Raw genomic sequence first — 11,311 nt, forward strand, 5'->3', positions numbered from 1 at the left:
TATTCAGCATAGATATGATTTAGAACCCTGCATCACTGGATTGTCATAAAAAGTGACGCTCCTGCATAAGGTCGAGAAAAGAGATTCCACAGGATATTAGCCCAAATCGGACGATAATTTCTTAAATATTATTTCAAATCGCAGGATCTGAAAAATATTATATATTTTTTATGTAAAGATCTGTAGTCACTGTCTTAGTCACGAACCAAGATATATGAAGTGTTGCACTCTCAATCGCATGCCTGTTCACGCGGCCATTGAGGAAACTCCTGTCACGTTGAGTATTTCAAGCTTAACGAATTTGTGGACTACTTACTTGCCCTGAAGAAGCCCGCAAGGGTGAAACACGTTGGCTGTTGTGTATGAAATAATGAATAAAAGGATCTACAACACCACCTAGTTAAAGAATGATTATTTCTGTCATAGCTTTCCTTTATCCTCTGTGTGATTAAAACCCTATGAAAGTTTGTCTCTCTCATCTCTTGTTTTCTCGTGTTGTATTTCAAATCAGAGTGGATGGCTGATTTCGAGAGGTGGGCATTGTTTGTTAGCAACTGTCTGAAGTGTTATTGAATTCAATAAACAAACAAACTCTGGTAGTATATACAGCAAGATATACCCTGTCACCGTGCCTGTATGTACTAGATTGTCATAGATGGCCTTGATTTTGTGATGGAGATTTAATTACGGAGATGCCAGTCCTTAAACCTCGTGTTAGGGCTGTGCTGTGGATGCTTGTCCATTCCAATCACAAATATTATGCCGGACCTTCCACCACCATCATCCAACTGTGGTACATTTACAGAACTATCCAGTGCACATGGTGCATGCACTGCTGTTTAAGACTTTGTGCAAGCCGGAGGTCCCTCAGAAGGGATTGAGCCAGAAAAACAGTGTGATATATGGTATGCAGATAACACTATGGCTATAGGGGATGTAGGTCAATTGAATCACAGAACATTCTGACAGGATTTCATTGCCCTCTCTCGGCCCATCTTTTGATGGTGCTCATGATTTGTGTCTGTTCTGTGACAATGCCTCTACCAGTTTTTTTAGACCTTCTCTTGCCGACCGCATGTAGTGAGACAGAGGAGATCTGTTGCAGGAGTTGGCCTTCCCAGGATGATGCTCAGTATACTCCTCCATCGTTGGGATGGAGATGGACTATGCATCCTGAGATTCTGTCTTTATGGATGGCATTGGTTTGAGTGCAAGTCATCTGAAAGTTCTTCTTGATCATGAAATTTCATGGCCCAACTATGGAAGGTGATGATCTCAGTTGTGAGTTGGCCTCAAAGCGAAGAAGTTTTATATTTCATTGCTGCATTGCAGGGAAAATCTGCCACAATGTGGGTCTGTTAACATTTAAACTGTTTTCTTGCTGCTTGTAGAATCATTTGTGCACGTCTATGTCAAAGCAAACAGGATAAAATTGCTTTGGGGTAAGAAGAGTCCTGAGGTCATAGAGGGTTAATTCTGTGTGCCCCTTGAATCTTTAAAATGTCAACAACTTGGATTCCCGTAATCTTTGGAAAAATGGCTTGTAGGAAGGTGGTTATATATTTCTTTCTCAACGGTTTCTCGTATCCCATGGATGCAGGATTTGTTCAACCAGAGGCAGTCTTCCAGGTCTTTGACCCCCTGGCTAAGGTGTCACGATTCTGGCAACCACTCCGGCTGCTGAAGCATTTATCTATCCAGTTTCCTAATCTTCCTATCCTCCACATTAACTTGTTTGTGCACTGAAGTAAAGTGAGAACACATAGATTTCATTTCTGTCAATAAACTTCATAGTGGGGGCATCGAAGCCTGCCACTTTATTAACCACAGCATCAATATATTTAAGGATAGTGTGTAGTACTAATTCTGCCATAGTGTCCTGTTTCAGATTCAAAGTGGTTCACGTGCACACACACACACACACCCATACACACACACATACCTACACAAACACATACGCACAGAAAGCACCCACACACACACACTGATTAAAACTATGAATTTAGCATTATATTTTTCAACCAAGCTACTATTTTAAATAAATCACTTTAACCCGTTGGCTGCAGGGGTTATTCCCCCGCTGTGCTGGGGGGTGGGGCTGGGGGTGCACACAGCTCAGCGGTACTCATGACGAGCTCAGTTCGTCATGAGCTACGGTGGCTGTGTGCTCATGACGAGCTGAGCTCGTCACAGCCACACCCGTTTTCTCAGTACGTTCAGCACAGCGGGGGAATTAGCCCCGCGTGCGAGCGTTCTGACCGTTATGACGAGCTCAGCTTGTCATGAGCACATGGCCACCGTGGTTCATGACGAGCTGAGCTCGTCATGAGCATAGGAGGGGTTAAAGTCTATATTTATTCAAAATAAATATATTTTTACCTTCTTGGGAGATATATTGTGGCAGAAATATTATGCAAGAGAATAGTTTGCATTTCAATCCATAGGAACACAATATTCTGTTTATGACTCGATATTCATGTCTCAGTATTTGTGTTCAAAATATTTTCCATACAACTTCTTGTAAGCAGTGTTGTTTGTTGTGTTGTTCAAAACAAACTTTCAATATTGGTGGGACAAATAAAGTGAGATATTGCTGAATGGAAAAAAAGAATTTATCGACTCTCAATATAGAGAACAATTCAGACTATTAAAATGGTCCTCCCCTCCCCCTGATTTAGCTTTGTTTGGCTTGCTGCTGCTATCTATCCTATACATGCAAATGGAAATCTATTGAGGAACAAATAAAAAAAAATATTGGGATGGCAACAAACACAGAAAGGTCTAGCAAAATTATAGGCAGAATTTGTTTTGCGCAGGAAGTGATACCTTCCTACACAAATAAAATCCTTGGAGACATTTGCCTCCTTTATCTGTGCTGCAGAATGCAACCAACATGGAAAGAGAGGAAGTAATAGGAGATATTTTTCCTTGTTACTCCTATCTGGTAGCACACCATTTTGGCACAAATCCAGGTGTACAGGTCTTTTAAATCTGGATTTATGTTGTTAGTTGTAGTGAGAAGGGACCCTCTCCTCTAGTCAGGATGAAGGGATCACCCTCTAAAATAACCCCTGCTCACCCTTTAGGTACTGTGTCGCAAGCAGACAAGTGTTATCTCAGAGCGTCATAGGTTAAGCATTTATGAACACAAACAGTAATTCAATGACAACACCACACATGGACACAACACTAATATTTGTATACAAATAAGGTAGTTTATATAAATATATTTAATCAGGCTTATGACATGTAAAGGGAAGATTTAGGGACTGGCAAGTGGGTGCACTTGGCAAGTCAGCATGGCAGTACCAGACTGCACGCAGGTTCTGCAATGGCAGACCTTAGACACACTTTAAAGAGCTGCTTCTGTGGGTGGCACAACCAGTGCTGCAAGCCCACCAGCTGCATTTGTATTTACAAGCCCTGGCACTCCTGGTGCACTTAACTGGGGTCTGACAGTATACAAAATAAGCCAATCATGGAAACCAATCAATGTAGACATTTTTATGTAGGGAGCACTTGCACTGTGGCACTGATTGGCAGTGGCACAGTGCTCTGAGCAGCTAACACCAGCAAAACACATTATGCACATCAGCAAAAAGTGGAAGGGAGACTCACGCCAATGGTGCCAGGTCTAACATATCTCAACATCCAAGGGTGGATGCATAAGAATTCACATGCTCCACCCATATAACGCCTTCCCAGCGCTGAGTCATCCAATGCAGCTCCATGTGCTGTGTGGCTTTGTATTTACTAAACCACACAAAGCCGTGCAAAGTGGGTTGTGTAGCTCAGTAAATGTCAAAAATGATTTGCGTCAAGCTGAAAATGATGCAATGCTGATGCAAAATGTAAGCAAATCTGGGCTTTCGTTTATAATGATGACTCCTCAGTTCAGTCTGGTGTTGGAAACATTCAGCACGTGTCCGATCCGCTAAAGAGCTGCTGGCTTTAGAGCGTCTGAATGCTCGCTCATTTGGGGTTAGTTGTTCTGATGCTTTTCTTACTGGTCACCATGGAAATATTTGTTGTTCCAAGCACGAAAATAAGGAAACATATTTATGAAATAGTGGCACAGTGCAGAGCAGCAAGTTATCTTGCTGTGCAGCCCTGCCAAACATAGAAAGTGCAGAAATGCACGTATTTATCCAATATGGCACATTCCTGTCCTTTCGCCTTGTGCTGGCCCCATTACAGCAGTCTTGGGGCAATATTGGAACCCTTACACCATGCAAGGTGCATCAGTTACATGCAGGATTGTTTTTTGCACGAAGGGGCACTTTCTGCTGAAAACAATCCTGAGAGGCTTTTTCCTCTTTCTAAGTCAGCTGCAGAACGCAGCACGGGTAGAAAGAGGAAGAAAACGGAGAAATAAACAATTTCCTTGTTGTTACGCCTCACCTGAGGAGGTGTACGATATTGGCGCATTCCCAGGTTTACAAGTCCTTGAGAATCTAGGAACGCATTCAAAGCCCTTGGAGTTGCAAAGGAACACCCAACTCCACACCCATGCAATGCCACATCCAACGCTACACCCATGGAACGCCACACCCATGGAACGCCTGCCTTCATAGAGTGAGGCAACGCAGCGAGTCATGCTGCGTTGTCTTACTCCAGGTTCATTGAGCCAGTAGGCTCTCTGTGGCTTTATAAATCTGATTCAGAGCCCTGCAAACCGCAAGTACCACTTTGTGTGGTGCAAACGTGACGCAAGGCTCTTAAATATGGCCCTAAATTACTGTGCGCACTCTATGGCGAGCTCTGTTGAAAATGGGGGTCCCAGGCAACCTTGTACATATAATTAAAAAATTACATGAGAATAATTATGCCCATGTTCGCTGGGGCCAAATGGAGAGCTAACGGACCACCTTCCCATTGAGAGAGGAGTGCACCACGGCTGCGTCCTTGCACCCACCTTGTTCTCCTTATACATTAATGATGTTTTAGAAGCCCTGGAGCAATGTCGAAATGATTCCCGGGCTGGAATATTAGGAAGATGCCAACTCTTCTTTTTGCCGATGACTCCCTTCTTATCGCTAAAACACCCATCGGCGTGCAGATTGTAATTGATACGTTTTTCAATTTCTGTAACGCCAGGGATTTAGAGCTTAACATGAGTAAAACCAAGGACATGGTGTTTGAGAAGAGTAAAGGGAAGTGTCCGATTGTCCGTGTAGGTAGTGATGTTCTTGAAAGAGTACACATATTCGATTACCTGGGCGTTAAACTATAACTATAGGTGGGCACGCCAAATGAGCAAGAGGACCTTAACAATAGAGCAAGGATCTAACGCCGTTATAAGATTTTATAATACAACATCATCACATTTAATTTCACCTGCGCTGGAAGTCCATCACGCTGAGATCTGAGGCCATGCTCACCCTCACTTACTGACAAGAGCAGAAAACAATTTCATTAGGAAATTGCTTTGTCTTCCACCTAGCTCAACCCTCACCTTCCTGTATTCAAAATGTTTACTCTATTGGGCCCTTTGGACCACACCCAAACATGGGGTCTACAAAGATTCACTTACTGACTTATTAAAATTTCCAAGTACTAGGGATCTCCCATTGGTTAAACTTGTCTCTGTTTGGCTGGGGAAATTGGGTTTGCAGAGATACTGGGTTGACCATCTATGATGGGTAAAGACGTTCCCAAGATGGTGAAAGCTCGGTATATAAATGCCGGATTATAACAAACAGCTCAAACGGCTCCTTGACGACCTTGTTTGTAGATTTTAAGCCTTTTCCTGCCTTTGAGAAGTGTTTAGATGTAATATCTCGCCTCTCGCTAGAAGTCTGTACATAAGTTTTCACCACGGAGCTCGTCCTTCGTGATCTTTTACATGTAAAGCAAGGGTCTATTGTTTATCCGGCATGTGGGCTGAATGACGAAAACGAGATACACAGAGGGGCATATTAACAAGGAACCTCATTAAAATTATCGCCGTTTTATCACCAGTTTCCTGCCGATAAAACGGCAATAACGGGCTTTCTAATATGCGTTATAGAATGCCAATAGAATCCCAGGATAGATGTGCAGGACATCTAACCTGGGATTCTATAGGAATTCTATAACGCATATTAGCAAGCCCATTATCGCCGTTTTATTGGCAGTTTCCTGCCGCTAAAACTGTGATAATTTTAAGGAGGTTCATTGCTAATATGCCCTTTAATGTTTTTTTCGCCGACATTTTTTAATTTACATCACAAATGGATTGTGCCCATCTGCCGTGATATAGGAACTCACAGACATTTGGTAGCTTTTAGGATTTGAAAAACTGATACAACTCCATTAAGAGTATTTGCAGTTAATACATTTTTACAAGCAGTTTGGTTCAAGAGAACTAACATTTTGAAGCCTACTGTCCAGGGTTGTGCTAACTAAATTGTTAAACTATCTTCTTTTTTGCACACTACTATTGGTTGCACTATCCACAGCAAACTTTTTCCACTTTTTTCACTGTCTATTAATCTGCTCCTGCGAGAACGCCGTTTTACGAGATATAATGACTTTGTCTGGATGTTCTCACCTTAAGAGATTGATGATGTATTTCTGCCTGTTTTTAGTCTTGAGTACGAGATGATTACTGTTATTTTGATATTCTCTTTTAACATAAGATGAAATATATGTACTTTTATGGTATATGTTTTAATGTTCTTGTACTTATGGATGTATACGCTTTGATGGTTACTTAAAACTGAATAAAGTATTAGTACTACCACTGCATGCGTCAAGTGGGAGTTTGCCTACTACTGGCACCAAGTGGTATTGCTTTTTAATTTCAGAAACCACCTATTTTTGCAAGATTGAGTCTGAACATCAATCAAAATCACAAAGCAATCCAACACTAAGGAATCCCTTTTCTATGGCTGTCACCTTGGCCCACTTCTTACGTGAACTTGCTGCAACCAAGAACAAGCATTTAGGCCACGTTCACACAAAGGGGCAGCATGTGCTAAGGCAGAAACAGACAAGCATTGGTAATGCAACCGTTTCGCCTGGGTAATGAATAAAGAGCTGTTTTCATTAATCATTGTCCGGGAGAATGAAAGAGCTTCCGGATAAATAACATGGGAGTGGAGAATATGTGGCACAGTGGCCAGAGCTGCTGACTCAACAGCTGGGGATGCTGGTTGGAGTCTTGGTAGTGCCACGCACCATCCTTTAAATGTTGTATACTTGTAAAGCGCACAGCTGCCCACACCGCGGGCGTCCCAGCGCTGTGTACCGCTGGGGAACCCGTCCTGGCTTTCCCTGTGAGATGGTCCCTTCTGGGCACCCCCAAGGTGAGACCAGGCATCCCCGGCGTTGAAGGGGCCGTTGTGAAGATTAAGTAAGCTATTGCCCAGAGTTGCAGAGTGGGACCCAAGTTTAGAGTAGGCGCCGAGGCGAGAATTATCAGGTCCGCTGACATTTTGACCCAAGACCCTGCCGCGTTGGGTATCGAACCCTGGTCCCGTGCCGATCTCAGCTTCCGGGTATGCTGCCTCTAACCAGTGAGCCACACTTCTCCTGCGATTCTATGCAAATCACTTAGGGGCCAATTACGATACAGCCATGAAAGGCTCCTACCATCTTCTGGGCGGCATCGTAACCACCTCAGTTAACTTTCTGCCCGCAGCATTACAGTGTTGGCGGTTGGAAACTAAATGGGCTGGGCATTCCAGCTGGCTTCTGATGGGCTCAAGCAGCCCATCGGCACCTCGGAAGTGGCTCGTCATCCCAACGGGTGGGCCTTTCCCTCGTTGAAATGGCTTCCGGCATGATTTTCATGCCTGCCTGTCCAACATGGAAACCATGTCGGGAAGCATGTTTGGGGGCTGACAGCAGGGCATCCTTTTGTGTGCACCCTCTGGTTGGGGGCAGAGGAGGCACCTATGGTACCCCCTGTTTACACCTGCACGACCCGTACAACCAAAAGAAATGGAGTAAAGGTAATTCTCCCTCACATGAACCAATGAGAAGCCAGGATAGAAAGGAGGCAGGATATAAGTCCCTTTTAAGTTTATATTAAAAACAATATATTTTTCAAGCACAGATTTTTCGCGGGAGAAACCTAAAAACCTGTGGGCCAACCAGACACGCACAGAAGCAGAAAAAGGCAAACAGCAGAAGATGTGCCCTCCCAGTGGTTTTGCATCTGTGCAGAGGGGGAGGCAGGAGCTTTCTGAGGTCCCATGTGAGCTGAAAATGACAAAGGACAGTGCTGTGCACGAGGCGTGTCACCTCAGCTGTCTCAGCAGCTGCCTCAGCAGTGATCTGTGTTTACTTCAACTGTGGTTCAGCTCTGATTTGCCTTTCATATTTACTCCTACCTCATAAGGTAACCCCTTGCCTCTCTAGGCTATCTGAGAGAATTTAGAATTGATTACTTTAGCAACAGAAAAAAAACACAAGAGGAGGAGAGGGGCAATAAGACAGACTTCATACAGAATGCCCCGAGTCAGGGAGCAGGCAACTCTACCGCCAATAACCTGCTGCCACTGTCCGAAAGCCTGCATCTGCTGAGTGCATTTGATAATGTACATAAAACACAAGGCATTTCAATTGTATGCTCTTGGTAGATGGAATGAAGTGCAGATGGTAAGTGGGATATGACTCAGATCATCAATAACAGAAATACTCTTCCATCTAAATATGGAGGCACACATATTGTTTACAAACGTTTGGCTCCATTGGGTGTAGATTTTCTTATGGGATGGCATAATTATATTTCATATTTAGGCCACACTGGGGCAAATGTACAAGGGAATGGTGGCGCGTGGTGTTAAGATTAGAATGAAAAAGGCACCCTCTGAAGCTAATTTGTAGGTGTGGGGGCAAGGGGGACAAAACCACTAAATAATCAGTGTGGCGTTAAGTACAAAATGCAAACGCCACGTGCTGCGGAATGAAAACTCTGGGATGAGTCATATTTACAAAGATACGGCACTTCACTGCGCTTCCCCAAGAGCTGGTGCTAAATTAAGCTGCACAGTGCCAACGCCGGCACCCTTGCACCTGAGTGCAAGCGTGCCTGCATTCACTGAATGATTGGTTATGCACAGGAAGGTGTCTCTTCCTGCACATAAACAATCCAGAATGGCTATTGTTAACTTCTATTTGTGCTGCTTTGTGCGTCACACGTAGAAGTTGCAACTCATCATTTGTTTAATGGTTGTTTATGTGCAGTACGGGAAACCTTCCTACATATAAACAATCATTCATAGTGTTTTGATGTTACTATGTTTGCTGCGCAATGTAACACACATAGAAACTGCAGAAACAAGGCGAAATATGGCAGTTCTCCTCGGTTCGCCATGTTAAGACCAGTTTTTTCCTGGTCTTAATTTTGGCGCTGCCTTCTATTTAGGCCACCCTTGTAAATAGAGCGGAGCTCAAAATCAATGGGTGTTACGGGGAATGCCCGCTGCAACACCAATTGCCACCCCCTTTCACGCTCAGTCTAGCTTGAAAGAGGGCCTTATTTACAAGGCTGTGTTAAGCCATGTCAGGTGTCTTAACGCCACCTTGTAAAAAGGTGAAGCCCCTATCGCCACAGGATCATTGCTAAAAGTGACGTTCCTGTGGCGATAGGGGCTTGTAAGTATGACCCACTATTTCTGTGACACTAGAAGTGGCCTCAAGGTGATGATGCCAGGTAGTGTATGTGGCAAGTGTATAATATCTTGTGCATCGGCTGTTGGGTGTCAACTCCGTTATAAAATCAAACAGGTGAACTGTTCCAGAGACGTCTGTGATACAAAGTGTACAACAGAAATGCTGGTGGAACATTACTTTTATATTACAGAAGAATCTCATACTTTCAGAAACAATAAAAACAGAAAATCAAACAGGGAAGTGAGTGATACAAAGTGCACAGCAGAGCCCATCTTAAACCTTACTCCTCGTTTTGTTTTATCTAATCATGATGGTAGCTTATGCTACAAGAACTGGTGATGAATAATTAATTGCATGTTAGTAATGACATATATCTTTATTTTCAGTGGTATTTTGAATGAGATACAAATTGCTTTCCGAAGACAAGTCAAACATGTTCTCCGATGTCATTTCATGAGCAGCACTCCAGTGGCGCCCACCGTGCTGCCCCCCGTGGACTGTCTGGCCTTGTCCTACTCACTGGAGTACTTTGCTACAGATGAGACGTCCTACAGTGATGCTTTGAGAAATGTCTCCCCTCTGTTAAAAAAGGGGGGATATCTAATGATGTATGCTTTCCTTGGAGCAACATTTTACAAGGTTGGGGGTGTCACGTTTCCTCTGTTCTGCCTCAAGGAGGATTTTCTTAGAAAGACTTTCATAGAAAATGGTTATAACATTCTAGAATCTTACATTTTGAAACGGAAAACACAAGGTTTATACAATGTATGTGATGTTCAAAGTTTTATCATTTTAAAGGCAAAAAAAGAAAGAGACATGTAGAATCACTGTGGGGGCAGTGACAGAGAGACCAGCTCTTACCTGCATCGCATTCCTTCATATTACACCCTTATCATGATGATTTTGAATTGTAATCTTGAAAATAATATGCAACATAGGCAACTATAATAACTCAGTTTAATGATATAAATTAGAACAATTGAAAAGCATTCAGCACTAAAGCTTGGTAATCAATGGGTGTGGATTAAAATCAATCCGGCGAGCAGTGAACTTACTTTACTTCACAGCCTTGTTCATGCCCTCATGAACTTTCTTGGTTCTTGTGGACCCTGCTTCACTCAGGAGGTCTTCAGCTTTCTTCCCCTCTCCCTTCTTCTTCTTGGTTCTTGTGGACCATGTTTCCCTCAGGGAGTCTGCCAGCTTCTTCCCCTCTCCCTTCTTCTTCTTGGTTCTTGTGGACCATGCTTCACTCAGGAAGTCTCCAGCTTCCTTCTCCTCTCCCTTCTTCTTGGTTCTTGTGGACCATGTTTCCCTCAGGGAGTCTGCCAGCTTCTTCCTCTCTCCCTTCTTCTTCTTGGTTCTTGTGGACCATGCTTTACTCAGGAAGCCTCCAGCTTCTCCCCCTCTCCCTTTTTCTTCTTGGTTCTTGTGGACCCTGCTTCACTCAGGAAGTCTCAAGCTTCTCCCCCTCTCCCTTTTTCTTCTTGGTTCTTGTGGACCATGTTTCACTCAGGGAGTCTGCCAGCTTCCTTCTCCTCTCCCTTCTTCTTCTTGGTTCTTGTGGACCATGCTTCACTCAGGAAGTCTCCAGCTTTCTTCTCCTCTCCCTTTTTCTTCTTGGTTCTTGTGGACCATGCTTCACTCGGGGATTCTCCAGCTTCCTTCTCCTCTATATTCTTTTTCTTTGTTCTTGTGGACCATGCTTCCC

The 11,311-nt window shown here is 43.6% G+C and overlaps 1 pseudogene across 1 annotated transcript in view; it reads left to right on the forward strand.

Moving 5' to 3' along the window:
• The window catches only part of LOC147725244 (nicotinamide N-methyltransferase-like), a 95,014-nt pseudogene extending 84,136 nt beyond the window's left edge, over positions 1 to 10,878 (forward strand). Inside the window, exon 5 of the transcript XR_015310133.1 lies at positions 9,990 to 10,878. The product of XR_015310133.1 is annotated as a nicotinamide N-methyltransferase-like (transcript). The remainder of the gene's footprint in view (positions 1 to 9,989) is intronic.
• The last annotated feature ends 433 nt before the right edge of the window (positions 10,879 to 11,311 follow it).

This window comes from Lissotriton vulgaris, chromosome 4_1, assembly GCF_964263255.1.
Source record: "Lissotriton vulgaris chromosome 4_1, aLisVul1.2, whole genome shotgun sequence".
NCBI classification, from domain to species: Eukaryota; Metazoa; Chordata; class Amphibia; order Caudata; family Salamandridae; genus Lissotriton; species Lissotriton vulgaris.